Source organism: Gorilla gorilla, chromosome 16 (assembly GCF_029281585.2).
Source record: "Gorilla gorilla gorilla isolate KB3781 chromosome 16, NHGRI_mGorGor1-v2.1_pri, whole genome shotgun sequence".
NCBI classification, from domain to species: Eukaryota; Metazoa; Chordata; class Mammalia; order Primates; family Hominidae; genus Gorilla; species Gorilla gorilla.
In genome coordinates, this window is record NC_073240.2 from 81334318 (window position 1) to 81350646 (window position 16329).

The 16329-nt window shown below is 40.9% G+C and overlaps 1 pseudogene; it reads left to right on the forward strand.

Moving 5' to 3' along the window:
- Positions 1-13430: 13430 nt before the first annotated feature.
- On the forward strand, positions 13431-14516 carry LOC101154171 (farnesyl pyrophosphate synthase-like; annotated as a pseudogene).
- Positions 14517-16329: the final 1813 nt, after the last annotated feature.

Below are 16329 nucleotides of genomic sequence, written 5' to 3' on the forward strand. Positions count from 1 at the left end.
CATAACTTGCTCCTACATGCATGTTAGCTCTTAGCAAAATTCCTGACAAAGTGGAAAATATTACAAGCCACTAAAAGCATTTAGAATGAAAAACTGTTACTCAATGGCTTAAAGATTATTTAGCCATTCTAAAATCCTAAATCAAAGTGTGTGTGTGTGTCTGTCTGTCTGAGCACATGCTAAAAAGTAATTTAGAAATTACTAGACATAGAAATATTTGCATTTCCTTAGAAAATGCTCACTCCTTTGACAAAACCTTTGCTATCCAATCCATCCATTTTTTAAAATAACAGATCATTTCACTAGACGGTCTGTTCATTTAATCTTTATGGGTACACATGGTCAGGTATTTTCTATTTATCCTCTTTCATTTATTCCTTACCAGCATCCTTCCTCCAGATGTGCCTCCCTCTGGTCTATCAAAGGGCCTCTTCTTCACTGTCTTGGCACAATGCAATTTTACAAAGGAATCCCAGGAACCTTAAAGGTTAGGTATATAAGAATTGAAAGCTTGGTGGCAAAAAGAAAGGGGAGTTTCTTAGAGGGATTCTGTCTAGACGGTGGTCCCCTACCACACTGTTGGGGGGCATATATTATATAGATGTAGGGGTGGGTAAGTCTGTGATCAGAGCAGAGGGTGAACAGGTTCTTGAACTGTTAGGAAGCTGCTGTCTTACCCAAAGTGAAACAATACCTTGTCTTTCACCGTTTTTCTGGCAGGAGATGGAAAAATAAGATTCTTAAATAACATCTACTATTTCTTTTTTTTTTCTTTAGTATATCAGTAGGACAGTGAAGTTGGAAAAGTGGAATATGAACCATTTCTGAATGTCTTTGATGTTCTAGAGAAACTACTATTCGAAGATGGAAGAAAACATACTGGGAATAATCCAAATCTCCAAATCAATAAGATAAGTCTCAATAATCTGCCCTAGGATTTAAAATATATTATTCTGAGTATTGACTTGGAGATGCAATGGAGAGAGTAGATTATAAATAGAAACTTGTATCAAGCAAAAGTAAATTAAGCTGCCATTAAGATACTTATATAATTAGCCTTCTAAGAAGTTGTAGCGAATTCCATTTCCGAGTCTTTGGGTACCCCTGGAGTATTACACAGACAAGGACATCATCAACTATTCAATTTGACCAAGTATGTCTACAAAGTTACTTTCTGTCCATCATCCTTCTTACGTAGACAAAGTTATATGTGCCCTGGAAGTTTAATTCTGTAAATATCCAGGTCTCCAAACTGGCCCAGTAATAATAGTAACAGCTATTGACCACTTTTATGACACGTAATAATTCATTTAAAACTCACCATAGTCTTTAGAGGTAGCTGCTGTTACCATCATCATCTCCATTTTACAAATGAAGAAACTGAAACACAGAGAGGTTAAATAATTTCCAGTCCCATAGCCAGAAGGTAGTGGAGCTGAATTTGAACCCAGCTGATCTGACTTCAGAATTGCGCTCACAATCTTCTTTGGCCCGTGAACATGATGAGTTCTCCATTCTTTTACTTAAGAAAGTATTAATACCTAGTTAGCCACCCTCTGGCATAGGGATTGAGGCACAAGGTTGAGAACTTAAGGGTCATTGCCTTTATGATATCCAACAACTCAATCTTCTTCCTCTAAGAGCAAGTTTGCCAGTTTTGATGTCTCAGCACCTCTGGAATCCAGCACTGGAGGAATCAGTTCCTTAGAGAGGAAGGCAGTTCCTGGATCTCTTGTTCGAAAGTTGGCTGTATATTTGGGCAGTACTCCAGCTACTGGAGAGATAGGTAGGAAAGCCGGGAGACCCATCAGTCAGCAGTTTGCTAAACTGAAGTTTCAGTGTCCAGGCACAGTGGCTCACGCCTGTAATCCCAGAATTTTGGGAGGCCGAGGCAGGCAGATTATTTGAGGTCAAGAGTTCAAGACCAGCCTGACCAATATGTTGAAACCCCATCTCTACTGAAAATACAAAAAAATGAGCCAGGCGTGGTGGTGCATGCCTGTAGTCCCAGCTACTTGGGAAGCTGAGGCAGGAAAATTGCTTGAACCCAGGAGGTGGAGGTTGTAGTGAGCCTAGATTCCGCTACTGCATTCCAGCCTGGGCGACAGAGTGAGACTCCATCTCAAAATAAAAATAAAAATAAAGCTTCAGCATCTGAGCTTCTCATTGCAAAGGTTAGTGAACTAGCCCAGCCTGTAGGAGTTTTTGGGAGCAGAAGTTAGCGGAAGGAGTCTTTTACCCAGGGTAGTAGTACCACCACAATCAACAAAGCAAGAAGATTTGAGAGTCAGAATTTACTGGCAACAGTCCTGGGCCTATACATCAGAGAAGAAAAATTTGAACGGGTCCTGAAATAAGATTAGAAGCAGATCCGGAAAGCAAAAGTAAAGAGCCAGGGAAACAAATGAAAGCCAGGCGCACTGGGTTCAATGCTAGATGAGAGGGTGAGTCTTTGTGAATGCCAAAAGGAAGTGGTTGCAGGCAGTTGCAACCTTTGTTTCCATGCCCTTTGTAGCAGGGCATTTGGAAGAAACAGTTGCATTTAAGGGTTAGGGATTCTGTGCCTTGGCGGGGTTGTGAGTTTCCAGCATTGAGACCAGTTGGTAACCAGATCTGCTCGACTAGAGCCCAATCTGCAAAGCTCCCTAATGCAGAAGAGTCCACCATTGTGTAGATTCTATCTTCCCATGGTTCCTAGAAACCAGATAGCCTTCATCGCACATCTTCACTCTATTCTAGAGAAATGAGGGCAAGGTGTTGGGCAGGGCAGGTTAGAGATGAATAGTCGGGTATGGCACAGGTGGTTCCCTGTTATCAGTGGGTATGGTTTACCTCACATGGGGCACCTACAAATGAAGTAGTGACCAACAGAGCTGCTTTGTCTGTGGGCATGTTTGTCTACCTACATTATTAGAGGACTTGTTTCCTCTTCCCTACCACGACAATCCTCCCAAATTGTTTGAGCTTTTTCTACTGCCTATTTTTGCAGCCGATGTCAGTTGATCAAGAGGTATGGCCTGGTATTTAGTCCACCTTGAGTCAGATGCAGGTATCAGTTAGCAACTCTGCTTACTGAGTACTTGAATATTGGGCTCAAATCATGTTATAGTATCATTTATAGACAACTCATGAGCAAACCACCAAAATTCTGCTGTGCAATAACAGCAGGGCAGATCATGGTATTAAAGGTATTTATCCTGGCAGGGAGAAGGTATGTGTATACTGTAGGACAGCTGGAGTGTGTGTATTGCTTTCAAAGGTGGGATTGCAGGCTACATGAGAGAAAATGAATTTCCCCAACCTCTCTAACAGCCAAGATAAAAGACATGCCTTTCTATCTCTTCACCTTTGATGCATTCAGAGCTACATCATCATGTTACACAAGGTCCCCTTTAAGAGTAGGTGTAGCCTGGGCCAGCCATGGTGGCTCACGCCTGTAATCCCAGCACTTTGGAAGGCTGTGGTGGGTGGATCACTTGAGGTCAGGAGTTCAAGACCAGCCTGGCCAACATGGTAAAACCCCATCTCTACTAAAAAATAGAAAAATTAGCTGGGCATGGTGGCAGGTGCCTGTAATCCCAGCTACTAGGGAGGCTGAGGCAGGAGAATTGCTTGAACCCAGAGGTTGCAGTGAGCCGAGGTCGTGCCATTGCACTTCAGCCTGGGCGACAGAGCGAGACTGTCTCAAAAATAATAATAATGCTGCAAAAATAACATTCTCATTCACCAGTCTCACTCAGTTGTTGGAGAAATTACTTAATTTTCAAAATTGTGGGGTAAGATGTGTAAGACCTATGCACAAAGATATTTATTATGGTATTATTGCAATAGCAAAAGACTGAGAGCAACCCAAAATTATCAATGTGGGACTAGTTTTTAAAAACTATGATACATCCACGTGATGGAGGACTATGCATCAATGAAAAGGAAAGAGATGAAGATCATGTAGCTCCAGGATAACTGGTTCAGAATGGTGCTTATAGTATGCACCTTTAGTACAAGAAGCAGGAAGGGATATGAAAATATATACATACATACTTATGTTTGTAAGAAGCTATGATGAGAAGATAAACCCAAAATAAATAAAAATGGTAAACAAATGGAGAAGGAGGGCATAGAGTGAAGGGCATAGAAATAGTCCTATGGAGAAAAATAGGGAGGGGGTGGGGCAGGATTGCAATTTTATTATTTATTTATTTATTTTGAGACAAGGTCTTGTTCTGTCACCCAGGCTGGAGTATAGTGGTGTGATCTTGGCTCACTGCAATCTCTGCCTCCTGGGCTCTGAAGGAGGCCAGCCCCTCCACACCTGTGGGTATTTCTTGTCAGGCGGGACGAGAGACTGAGAAAAGAAATAAGACACAGAGACAAACTACAGAGAAAGAACAGTGGGCCCAGGGAACCGGCGCTCAGCATACGGAGGACCCGCACCAGTGCCCGTCTCTGAGTTCCCTCAGTATTTATTGATCATTATTTTTACTATCCTAGTGAGGGGAGTGTAGCAGGGCAACAAGTGGGGAGAAGGTCAGCAGGGAAACATGTGAGCAAAGGAATCTGTATCATGAATAAGTTCAAGGAAAGGTACTGTGCCCAGATGTGCACATAGACTAGATTTATGTTTCTCTTTACCCAAACATCTCAGTGTAGCAAAGAGTAACAGAGCAGTATTGCTGCCAGCATATCTCACCTCCAGCCACAGGGCGGTTTTTTCCTGTCTCAGAATAGAACAAATGGGAATGGTCAGCTTTACACCAAGACATTCCATTCCCAGGGATGAGCAGGAGACAGAAGCCTTCCTCTTAATCTCAACTGCAAAGAGGCCTCCCTGTTTCACTAACCCTCCTCAGCACAGACCCCTTACGGGTGTCGGGCTGGGGTATGGTAAGGTCTTTCTTTTCCCATGAGGCCATATCTCAGGCTGTCTCAGTGCAGGGAAACGTTGGACAATACCCAGGCTTTTTTGGGCAGAGGTCCCTGCGGCTTTCTGCAGTGCATCGTGTCCCTGGTTAATAGAGAATGGAGAATGGCAATGACTTTTACCAAGCATACTGCCTGCAAACATATTGTTAACAAGGCACATCCTGTACAGCCCTGAATTCATTAAACTTTGATTCATTACAGCACATGTTTCTGTAAGCACAGGGTTGGGGCTAAAGTTACAGGTTAACAGCATCTCAAAGCAGAAACAATTTTTCTTAGTACAGATCAAAATGGAGCTTTTTTGTCTTCCTTTTGTACATAGACACAGTAACAATCTGATCTCTCTTTCTTTTCCCCACGGGGCTCAAGCAATCCTTCCACCACAGTCTCCCAAGTAGCTGGGACCACGGATGCTTGCCACCATGCCTGGCTAATTTTTGAATTTTTGTAGAGATGGGGTTTCACCATGCTGCCCAGGCTAGTCTCAAACTCCTGGCCTCAAGTGATCCACCCACCTTGGCCTCCCAAAATGCTGGGGTTATAGGCCTGAGCCACCACGCCCAGCCAAGCCTGCTTTTTAAAACAGCTTTCTTGACACACATACTATAACATTCACCTTTTTTTTTTTTTTTGAGACGGAGTCTCACTCTGTCACACAGGCTAGAGTGCAGTGGCGTGATCTCAGCTCACTGCAACCTGTACCTCCTGGGTTCAAGCGATTCTCCTGCCTCAGCCTCCCAGATAGCTGAGACTACAGGCGCCTGCCACCACACCTGGCTAATTTTTGTATTTTCAGTAGAGATGGTGTTTCACCATATTGGCCAGGCTGGTCTCAAACTCCTGACCTTGTGATCCACCCCTTTGGCCTCCCAAAGGGCTGGGACTGCAGGCGTGAGCCACCGCACCCAGCCAATATTCACCCTTTTAAGTATACAATGCAGTTCGTTTGAGTAATTATACAAAGTTCTGCAATCATCACAACCACTGAGTTGTAGAATATTTCCATCACCCCCCCAGGTCCTTCATGCTCATCTGCAGTTACTCCTTGTTCCTTTCCCAGCCCCAGCCAACCACTAATGTACTACTACAGATTTGCCTTTTCTAGACATTTCATACAAATAGAGTCATACAATATGTGGCCTTTTGTGTCTGGCTCTTTTTGCTGGGCATAATGATTTTGGATTTCACTGAAGTGGTAGTATATATCAGCATTTCATTCCTCTTTTATTGCTGAATTGTATTCCATTGTGTGGATATACCACATTGTGTTTATCCCTTCTCCTGTTGGTGGCCATTTGGCTTGAGTCCATGTTTTGGCTATTACGAAGAATGCTGCTGGCCAGGCACAGTGGCTCATGCCTGTAATCCCACTTTGGAAGGCTGAGGTGGGTGGACCACCTGAGGTCAGGGGTTCGAGACCAGCCTGGCCAACATGGAGAAACCCTGTTTCTACTAAAAATACAAAACTTAGCCTGGCATAATGGCACATGCCTGTAATCCCAGCTGCTCAGGAGATTGAGGCAGGAGAATCACTCGAACCCGCGAGGCGGAGGTTGCACTGAGCCAACATCACACCACTGCACTCCAGCCTGAGTGAGACTCTTTCCAAAAAAACAAAAAAAAACTACAAAAATAACATTCTCATTCACCAATCTCACTCAGTTGTTGGAGAAATTACTTAATTTTTTAAAAATTGTGAGGTAAGACGGTATAATTTGGAGTTTTTCCTCGTGTTTCCAATTTCTCAGAAATTTAGTTACACTGTATTTATAGTTTTAAGAATAAATTTCATTCATTTGATTTAAATTTTATCATGAAATAGTTCAGTCACACACAAAGGCATAAGAAGTATAACAACAAACAATCATGTACCCACTACAGCTCAAGAAATATCCCTTCCTCCAGGAGATAACTACTATCATAAATTTGTGTTTATCATTCTCACTCATTTATCTGTATGTACTTTTACCAACATATACACATTCTTATACAAATACAGTATTGTTTTGCATGATTTTAAATGGAATATGCACTGCATAAATATAATCCTGCTATGTATTCCTCTTAATACTTTAGTACTAACATTGTAATTTTCACAATAACCATAAGATGTGGAAAATATTATCCCCACTTTACAGATAAGAAAATGAAGGCCAATCAAGGTTGGAGAATTGCCAAGGTCTTACTGTTAGGAAAGAACGGAAGCAGGCTTGAACCAAGTGAGCCTGACACCAGAACATCTGCATGACTATGCCACACTATTTCAAATGCTGTTATACTATCAGTATTCTTATGCCATCTTCTTTTTCCCTCAGCATTATGTTTTCAAGATTCACCATGTTGATACATGTAGCCCTAGTTCATTATTTTCACTGCTGTATGGTATACTGTTCAATAAATAGACCATAGGTAATTTGTTCATTCTTCTATTAATAGAAGACATAACCAACAATGTGGCAAGTACATACTTGTACATGTCTCCTTGTGCATATGTGCAAGAGTTTCACTAGGGTATACGCCTACAGATACAATTTCTGGGTTACATAGTATGTACATCTTCAAATTAACAAGATATTTCCAAGTATTCTCCAAAATGGATATCATTTTACTTTCAGGAAATAAGTTTGTAAGAAATTCTGCTGTCCATAGTTACCATGTATAAAAAAAAAGATACTACAATAAAAGAGAAGAAAACATCAAGAAAAATGACAAAAAATAGGAGCTAAAATAGAATAGCAAAATAACCCAAGCCTGCCATTTATAAATTCTTCCTCTCATTTTACTTTCAGGAAATAAGTTTGTAAGAAATTCTGCTGTCCATAGTTACCATGTGTAAAAAAAAAAAGATACTACAATAAAAGAGAAGAAAACATCAAGAAAAATGACAAAAAATAGGAGCTAAAATAGAATAGCAAAGTAACCCAAGTCTGCCATTTATAAATTCTTCCTCTTAAGTGCATGCAACAGAGGTGAAACACAGCATTTCTCTACTCTCAATTTTCCTTGCCTTCTAAGCAATATTCAACTCTCAGACCTTCTCTGAAGAGTGTGGACATGAGAGTTTACTACAAATATTAAAATTTCTGAATTTGACATGAATCACATTAAGGTGGATTTCCCTCACAATTCAGCATTTCATTTGATCCCTCTCCTCCTCAAGCATTGCCATCGGTTTCTTCCCTACCAGCTTGAAATTTCCTATTTAATTTCATTCACAATGATGGAGTATGAAAGAGCTGAAATGCTCTGTTTCATATGGAGATGTAGATACAATATAGAGACATAGCTATAGACCTCAAGTAAGTTTTATCAGCAAAAACCCATGATAAAGTTGTAAGCAAACGACAAATTTGGCATGATATTTTAGTTCGATAATTTAGATGCATCCAACTAGTAACAAATCTAACTGCATTTTAAAATAAAAATTTAGCCCTAGTTAATGATTTTCACTACTGTACGCGTACTGTTCGATAAATAGAACATAGGTAATTTGTTCATTCTATTCAAGTGAAGGATGATGACAGCCTGAACTAGAGAATGTGATAGGTATGGAGAGGTGGTGACAGAGAGGAGGCAGAGTGGCAGGATTTGTCAATCAGATATGAAGGGTGAGAAGAAAAGACAGAGGGAGGGAGGATGTTCCAAAGTGTCCAGACTGTGCGATTTAATTTCCTTCACCTCCCTGTCAAATGATAAGTTTGAATGCCAGCAGCACCAAAGCATCTTATGATTGAAGATCTTCTGTTTCCCTAGACGCATGATAAGGCAAGGCTAAAAGCCCCCAAGAAAATCAGAATGGCAAAATAGCCCCATCACATACTCATGGAGAAGGAGGGAACTCAGAAATGAATACTCTCTCTCAAGTGATGGCCTGATCTCCCCTTTCCATTTACCGCCTGATCTCTCTTTTCCATTTACCTCCTCCTTTTCATCATATTGCTTCTTACCCTGTCTTAAGGTACAATGTTTTGGGGTAAAAAGGGCACTCACTCTCATACGACAGTCAATGAAAGTGTAAATTACAGCAAGCTCTTTGGTTTTTGTTGTTGTTGTTGCTGAGACAGAGTCTCACTCTGTCACCCATGCTAGATGGTGCAATGGCACCACCTTGACTCACTGCAACCTCCGCCTCCCAGGTTCAAGCGATTCTCCTGCCTCAGCCCCCTGAGTAGTTAGGACTACAGGTGCCCGCCACGATGCCTGGCTAATTATTTGTATTTTTAGTAGAGACAGGGTTTCACCACGTTGGCCAGGCTGGTCTTGAACTCCTGACCTCAAGTTGTCCGCCTCCTTGGCCTCCCAAAGTTCTGGGATTACAGGCATGAGCCACGTGCCTGGTCTACAGTAAGCTTTTTGAAAAACAATATGGCAGTATTCTCCAAGAGCTTAACTATATTCATAGATTTAGGTCAGATAATTCTAGATCTGGTAATTTAACCTAAAAAAGTAATTATCTGGAAAAAATATTTACGTACATAAATGTTTATTTTGGAAATATTTATAATAGTAAAAAACTAAAAACAATCTCCATGTAAAAAATTTGTACCTTGTGAAATTAGACACATCTCTCTTTTCATTAATGTTTTAAAAGAATTTTTAAATGAAAGAATGGTTATATTATAATGTTAAGAAAAAAACGGCCAGGCAAGGTGGCTCACGCCTGTAATCCCAACACTTTGGGAGGCCAAGGCAGGTGGATCACGAGGTCAGGAGATCGAGACCATCCTGGCTAACATGGTGAAACCCCATCTCTACTAAAATACAAAAAATTAGCCGAGCATGGTGGCACGCACCTGTAGTCCCAGCTACTCAGGAGGCTGAGGCAGGAGAATCGCTTGAACCCAGGAGGCAGAGGTTGCAGTGAGCCGAGATCACACCACTGCACCCAGCCTGGGTGACAGAGCACGACTCCGTCTCAAAAAAACAAAAAAAAAAAAAGAAAAGAACAAGGTTGAGGTGGAGGATCACTTGAGGCCAGGAGTTCGAGACCAGCCTGGGCAACATAGCGAGCCTCTGTCTCTACAAAAAATATTCAAAATATTATCCAGGCATGGTGGCTCATACCTATAGTACCAGCTACTCAGGAGGCTGAGGCAGGAGAACCCCCTGAGCCCAGAAGTTCAAAGAGGTTATAGTGAGCTATGATCACACCACTGCACTCCAGCCTTGGTGACACAAGAAAAGAAAGAAAGAAAGAAAGAAAGAAAGAAAGAAAGAAAGAAAGAAAGAAAGAAAGAAAGAAAGAAAGAAAGAAAGAAAGAGAAAGAAAGAAAGAAAGAGAAAAAACAGTATAAAAGTAAATATCTATTATAATGTCAAGTTTATTTTATAAAAGCATAGTAAAAACTGGAAAAAAATATATCAGAGGATTGTGATATAGGTGATTTTTTTTTCTTCATTTTATTTTTCTCAAATTTCTATAATGTAATTTCTTATATAATGAGAAGAAAGGGTGCTTTTTTCCAACCCTACCCCACATCCGCCTGTTAGATCAATTCCGAGGTGTTAAAGCAAGATCGTTGACAAAGCAAAATAGTTAAAAGACAAGCACAGTTCCGCTGGGCGCAGTGGCTCACGCTTGTAATCCCAGCACTTTGGGAGGCCAAGGCAGGTGGATCAAGAGGTCAGGAATTTGAGACCAGCCTGACCAACATGGTGAAACCCCGTCTCTACTAAAAATACAAAAATTAGGTGGGCGTGGTGGCGCACACCTGTAACCCCAGCTACTCAGGAGGCTGAGGCAGAAGAATTGCTTGAACCCAGGAGGCGGAGGTTGCAGTGAGCCGAGATCGCGCCAATGCACTCTAGCATGGGCGACAGAGCGAGACTTGTCTCCAAAAGACAAGTACAGTTCAACTGGACTCCTGGGTAGATTACTAGAAAGAGTGCAGCATCAACCTGAGCTACCCATAGAAGCTCAACAATTCGTTAGCAGCTGATTAATACTGAATTTAAGCCAGAATAGGAGAGAAGAGCTGACCTTTGGGCTTTACCCATTAGAGGTTAGGATTGAAAGCTACAGGATAAGGAGCCAGCCAGTGAGGCTGAACTGATGGCCTCTTACCTTTTACCACTCCCTCCATCCTTGAATTAGAACAGCTCTGTCACCAGGGCATCATTCTGTCCACCTTGTGGGCTAGGACCAAGGCTTAACTTATCACATTCAATTTTTGGATGCCTTGAATAATTACTAGGAAGATAATAAGCATGGCTGGGGAAATATGCTCATCTTTATCTATGATTAATTAGGCCCTTAATAATTTGTAATAAGTCAAAAAACATGAGAGGGAGAAGGAGAACTAAAACACTAGTTGTCAGTCCTGGGACAACTGAATGTCCACATGCACAAGAAGGTAGTTGGACCCCTGCCTAACATCATATTCAAAATTTAACTCAAAAAAGATCAAAGTCCTGAATGTAAGAGCTAAAACAATAAACACTTAGAAGAAAAATAGGCATAAATTATTCATCACTTACATCATCAAGTTCATAAGTGGATTCTTAGTTATGGCCCCAAAAACACAAGTAACAAGAAAAAAATAGGTAAATTGGACTTCATCAAACTTAAATATTTGTGCATCAAAGGACACCATCAAGAAAGTGAAAAGACGACCTATAGAATAGGAGAAAATATTTGCAAATTATGTATCTGATAAGGCATTTGTATCCAGAATATAAAAAGAACTCTTACAACTCAGCAATAAAAAGACAGATAATCCAATTTTAAAATAGGCAAAGGACTTGACTAGACATTTCTTCAGACAAGATATATAAATAGCCTTTAAGTACATGGAAAGATGTTCAACATCATTAGTCATTAGAGAAATGCACTTCAAAACCACAAATAGATACCACTTCACACCCACTAGCATGGTTGTAATTTAAAAAAAAAGGAAATAACAAGTATTAGCAAGGATGTGGAGAAATTGAAACTCATACCCATGGGAATGTAAAATGCTGCAGACACTTTGGAAAACAGTTTTGCAGTTCCTCAAAAAGTTAAATACAGAGTTGTCATATGGCACAGTAATTTCACTCCTACATATATACTTAAGAAAACATGTTCACATAAAACTTGCTTATGAGTGTTCATAGCAGCACTATTCACAATAATGAAAAAGTGGAAATTTCTGTCAAGTTTCTACCAACTGATGAATGTCTAAACAAAATGTAGAATTTTCATACCTCAGAATATTAGTTATAAAAAGGAATGAAGTACTCGTATATACTGTGACACAGATGGACTTTGAAAATGATATACTGCCTGGCTCATGCCTGTAATCCCAACACTTTCAGAGACCGAGGTGGGGGGATCACTTGAGCCCTTGAGTTTGAGACCAGCCTAGGCAACATAGCGAAACCTCATCTCTACAAATCATAATTTTTTAAATATTAGCCAAGCATGGTGGCACGCACTTGTCGTCCCAGTTACTCGAGAAGCTGAGGTAGGAGAATTGCTTGAGCCCAGGCAGTCTGCAATGAGCCATGATTATGCCACTGCACTCCAGCATGGGTGACAGAGCAAGACCTTGTCTTAAAACAAAAAAAAAAGGAATACTAAGTGAAAGAAATCAGACACAAAAGGCCACGTATTGTATGATCCTGTTTATATGAAATGTCCAGAGCAGGCAAACCCATAGAAACAGAAGGTAGATTAGTGGTTGCCTGGGGCAACTGGTGGAACTGGGGTACAGGATTTCTTTTTGAGTTGATGAAAATGTTCTAAAGTTAGAGTGTGGTGATAGTTGCACAAGTCTTGACTATACTAAAAACCACTGAATTGAACATTTTAAAAGGGAGTTTAATGTTATGTGAATTATATCTTCCTAAAATAAAAGAGATAAAAGAAAATATACATTGTAGGGGGAATGCAGTAAACATAAACCGAAAACAAACTTTGGGTACCTACAGGGAAAGGGTGAGAGCTGGGTGGAAACAATGGGAGGATGGGAACGGAGTAGCAGTGATGAGGAGAGAGTAGCATTTCTCTGATTGTAGCTTTGTATATAGTTCTGACTCAGAACCACAGTAATGTTTCACATACACACATACATCCAGTCAACCAGGGTGTGGAGGCAAGCCAAAATAGAATGCAAGCAGAAAAAAAAAAACTGTGTTATAAATAACTAACATCACCACCACAAAGTGGGTGGAGAAGAAAATACTTAAGTAATGTAGTAAACTTTTATTTTGACTGTGTCATAAGACTAAAGACAGAAACAACTTCATACAAATATTGTCCTCTGGTTAGTACATTTGTTTTTCACAGGGGTATAAATTAGCAACTGTGAACCTACCTTATCTGTATCTGTATATCATTGAACAAATAAGTAAAGTTGTTGTGACCAGTGACAATCAGGATTCTCCCTGTTGGAAAAACAAGTTACAAATAAGAAAAGGGGGAAGGCTAGAATGACCCCTGTTGTTTTGGATTAGAATCAGAGGTGTCAATCCGAGGTATGAACACATGGTTTTTCGTGTACACACACAGATAGATATGGCAGGAACCCGCATCCAGGAACAGAGCCCTTTGCTCCTCCCTCAGAATGAATGGGGACCAGAAATCAGATGTTTATGCCCAAGAAAAGCAGGATTTCTTTCAGCACTTCTCCCAGATCGTTGGGGTGCTGACTGAGGATGAGATGGGGCACTCAGAGACAGGAGATGCTATTGCCCGGCTCAAGGAGGTCCTGGAGTACAATGCCATTGGAGGCAAGTATCACCGGGGTTTGATGGTGCTAGCAGCTGGTGGAGACAAGGAAACAGGATGCTGATAGTCTCCAGAGGACCCTGACTGTGGGCTGGTGTATGGAACTGCTGCAAGCTTTCTTCCTGGTGACAGATGACATCATGGATTCATCCCTCACCTGCTGGGGACAGATCTGCTGTTATCAGAAGATGGGCATGGGGTAGGATGCCATCAATTATGCTATCCTTCTGGAAGCATGTATCTACTACCTGCTGAAGCTCTATTGCCAAGCACAGCCCTATTACCTGAACCTGATCGAGCTCTTCCTGCAGATTTCCTATCAGCCTGAGATTGGGCAGACCCTGGACCTCATCACAGCCCCCTAGGACAATGTGGATTTTGGCAGATTCACTGAAAAGAGGTACAAATCTATTGTCAAGTACAAGACAGCTTTCTACTTTTTCTACCTTCCTGTAGCTGCAGCCATGTACATGGTAGGAATTGATGGTGAGAAGCAGCACGCCAATGCTTAGAAGATCCTACTGGAGATCGAGAGTTTTTTCAAATTCAAGATGGTTACCTTGACCTCTTTGGGGACCCCATTGTGACCCGCAAAGTTGGCACTGACATCCAGGACAACAAATGCAGCTGGCTGGTGGTTCAGTGTCTGCAACGATCCACTCTGGAACAGTACCAGATCCTGAAGGAAAATTACGGACAGAAGAAGGCCAAGAAGGTAGTCCAGGTGAAGGCACTGTATGAGGAGCTGGATCTGCCGGCCGTGTTCTTGCAGTATGAGGAAGACGGTTACAGCCACACTATGGGTCTCACTGAACAGTACGCAGCACCCCTGCTCCCAGCCATCTTTCTGGGGCTTGCGTACAAAATCTACAAGCAGAAAAAGTGACCTAGAGACTGCAAGGACTCGGGAGAGGAGGCACTCAATAAATATTGTGTAAAAAAAAACAAAACAAAAACAAAAAAAGATACAAAATATACAGAAATATCTTTGTTTACATTTTTTTCTATATTTTATTAACTGGCTCTGTTGGTGAGAGGACCTGGAAGCAATAACACACCAGTAGCAATGAAATCTAACATCAAGATCTTGGTTTCTTAATATCATTTTCCAATTTAAAAAAAAAAAAAGAGCTTCTTGGAGAAATGGCTGATTCTAGAGTTGGGGCAGTGAAAATCAGAGCCGAGACTGGAGTATCTTGTGGAGCCGCAAAGCAAGGACATGCTCTGAAAGGAAGGGAGCATGACAAGAGGGAGCCAGGAGCTGAATCAGGGTTCCCAATGGCTAATGCTTGGACAATCTGAGCAACAAAATAATGATAATCTTACATCATAACCCATAAAATAAATATCCATAGTGCACACTGATATGAATAAATAACTAGGAGAGAAGAGATATGCTTCCTTATCACATAATCCCAGTTAATAAATGTGGAAGGAATAATGGAAATGGAAAATCACCATTAAGCAAACATTGCAGTTATAATTGTTGCAGATGAAAACTGTTGATGGATGCTAAACTTAGTGGGTGGAAGAATGATGAGAAACATCATAATCACAAAAACACCATAATCTTAAAAATATATCCCCACAAGAAACTTAATAGTGGAGAAACCTAGCAGACACCACCTTAACTGAGTAGTCAATGTTAGCATTACTAATAAGATGACATATGTTCCCCCCAGTATGATGCACTGGAAAGGACACAGCTTTCTGTTATATTCCTGCCAGAAATGTATAACCTCAATCTAATCATGAGAAACCATCAAACCCAAATTGAGGGACATTCTATAAAATGCCAGACTAGTAATCTTCAGAAGTCCCAAAGTCATGAAAGACAAAGACTGAGGAATTGTCATAGCTTTAAGGAGACATGACAACTAAACTGCATGATCTGTTTTAGATTTTGGACCGGAAAAGGACATTAGTGAGAAAACTGGGGAATACCAGTAAGATTTGTAGATTGGTTAATCATACTGTATCAATGTTAATTTCCTTGTTTGGATAGTCATACTACAACTATATAAGATGTTAATGTTGGTGGCAGCTAGATGAAGTGTACTGTTTTTGCAACTTTTCTGTAAAACTAAAATTAGTGCAAAATAAAAGTTCAAAAAAATTTTTAACTGTTAAATAAACATTGTGAAAGCATGTGATAGGAGAGACCATCTTGTGAAAAACATGGAAATTTTGGTTGACCCTATGTGTTAAGTCAAAAAACATGTAGCTGGGCACAGTGTCTCATGCCAGTAATCCCAAAGCTTTTGCAGGCTGAGAGGGGAGGATCACTTGAGCTAAAGAGTTCACGACTTGCCTGGACAACAAAGCAAGATCTCCATATCTACAAAAAAAAATTTAACATTAGCCAGTTGTGGTGGCATACACCTGTGATCCCAGCTACTTGGGAGGCTGAAGCAGGAGGACCACTTGAACCCAGGAGGTTGAGGCTGCAGTGAGCACCACTGCACTCCAGTCTGAGTGACAGGCGTTTTATTCACTAGAACTCCTCCTAGGAAAGTACCATGTGTATGACTTCTTTTTTAAGAAGTACTTCTGGAAGACACTTGGGGTAGAGAGCTAGAAGCCAAAATGATAAAAACATGATCCCTCAACTACTGTACATAAGATGACTACAGGACTTAAAGTTGCTTCCCAAAGGGAAGAGTAGAGGGAAATCACTCAAATACAAAGAAAAGATTGTG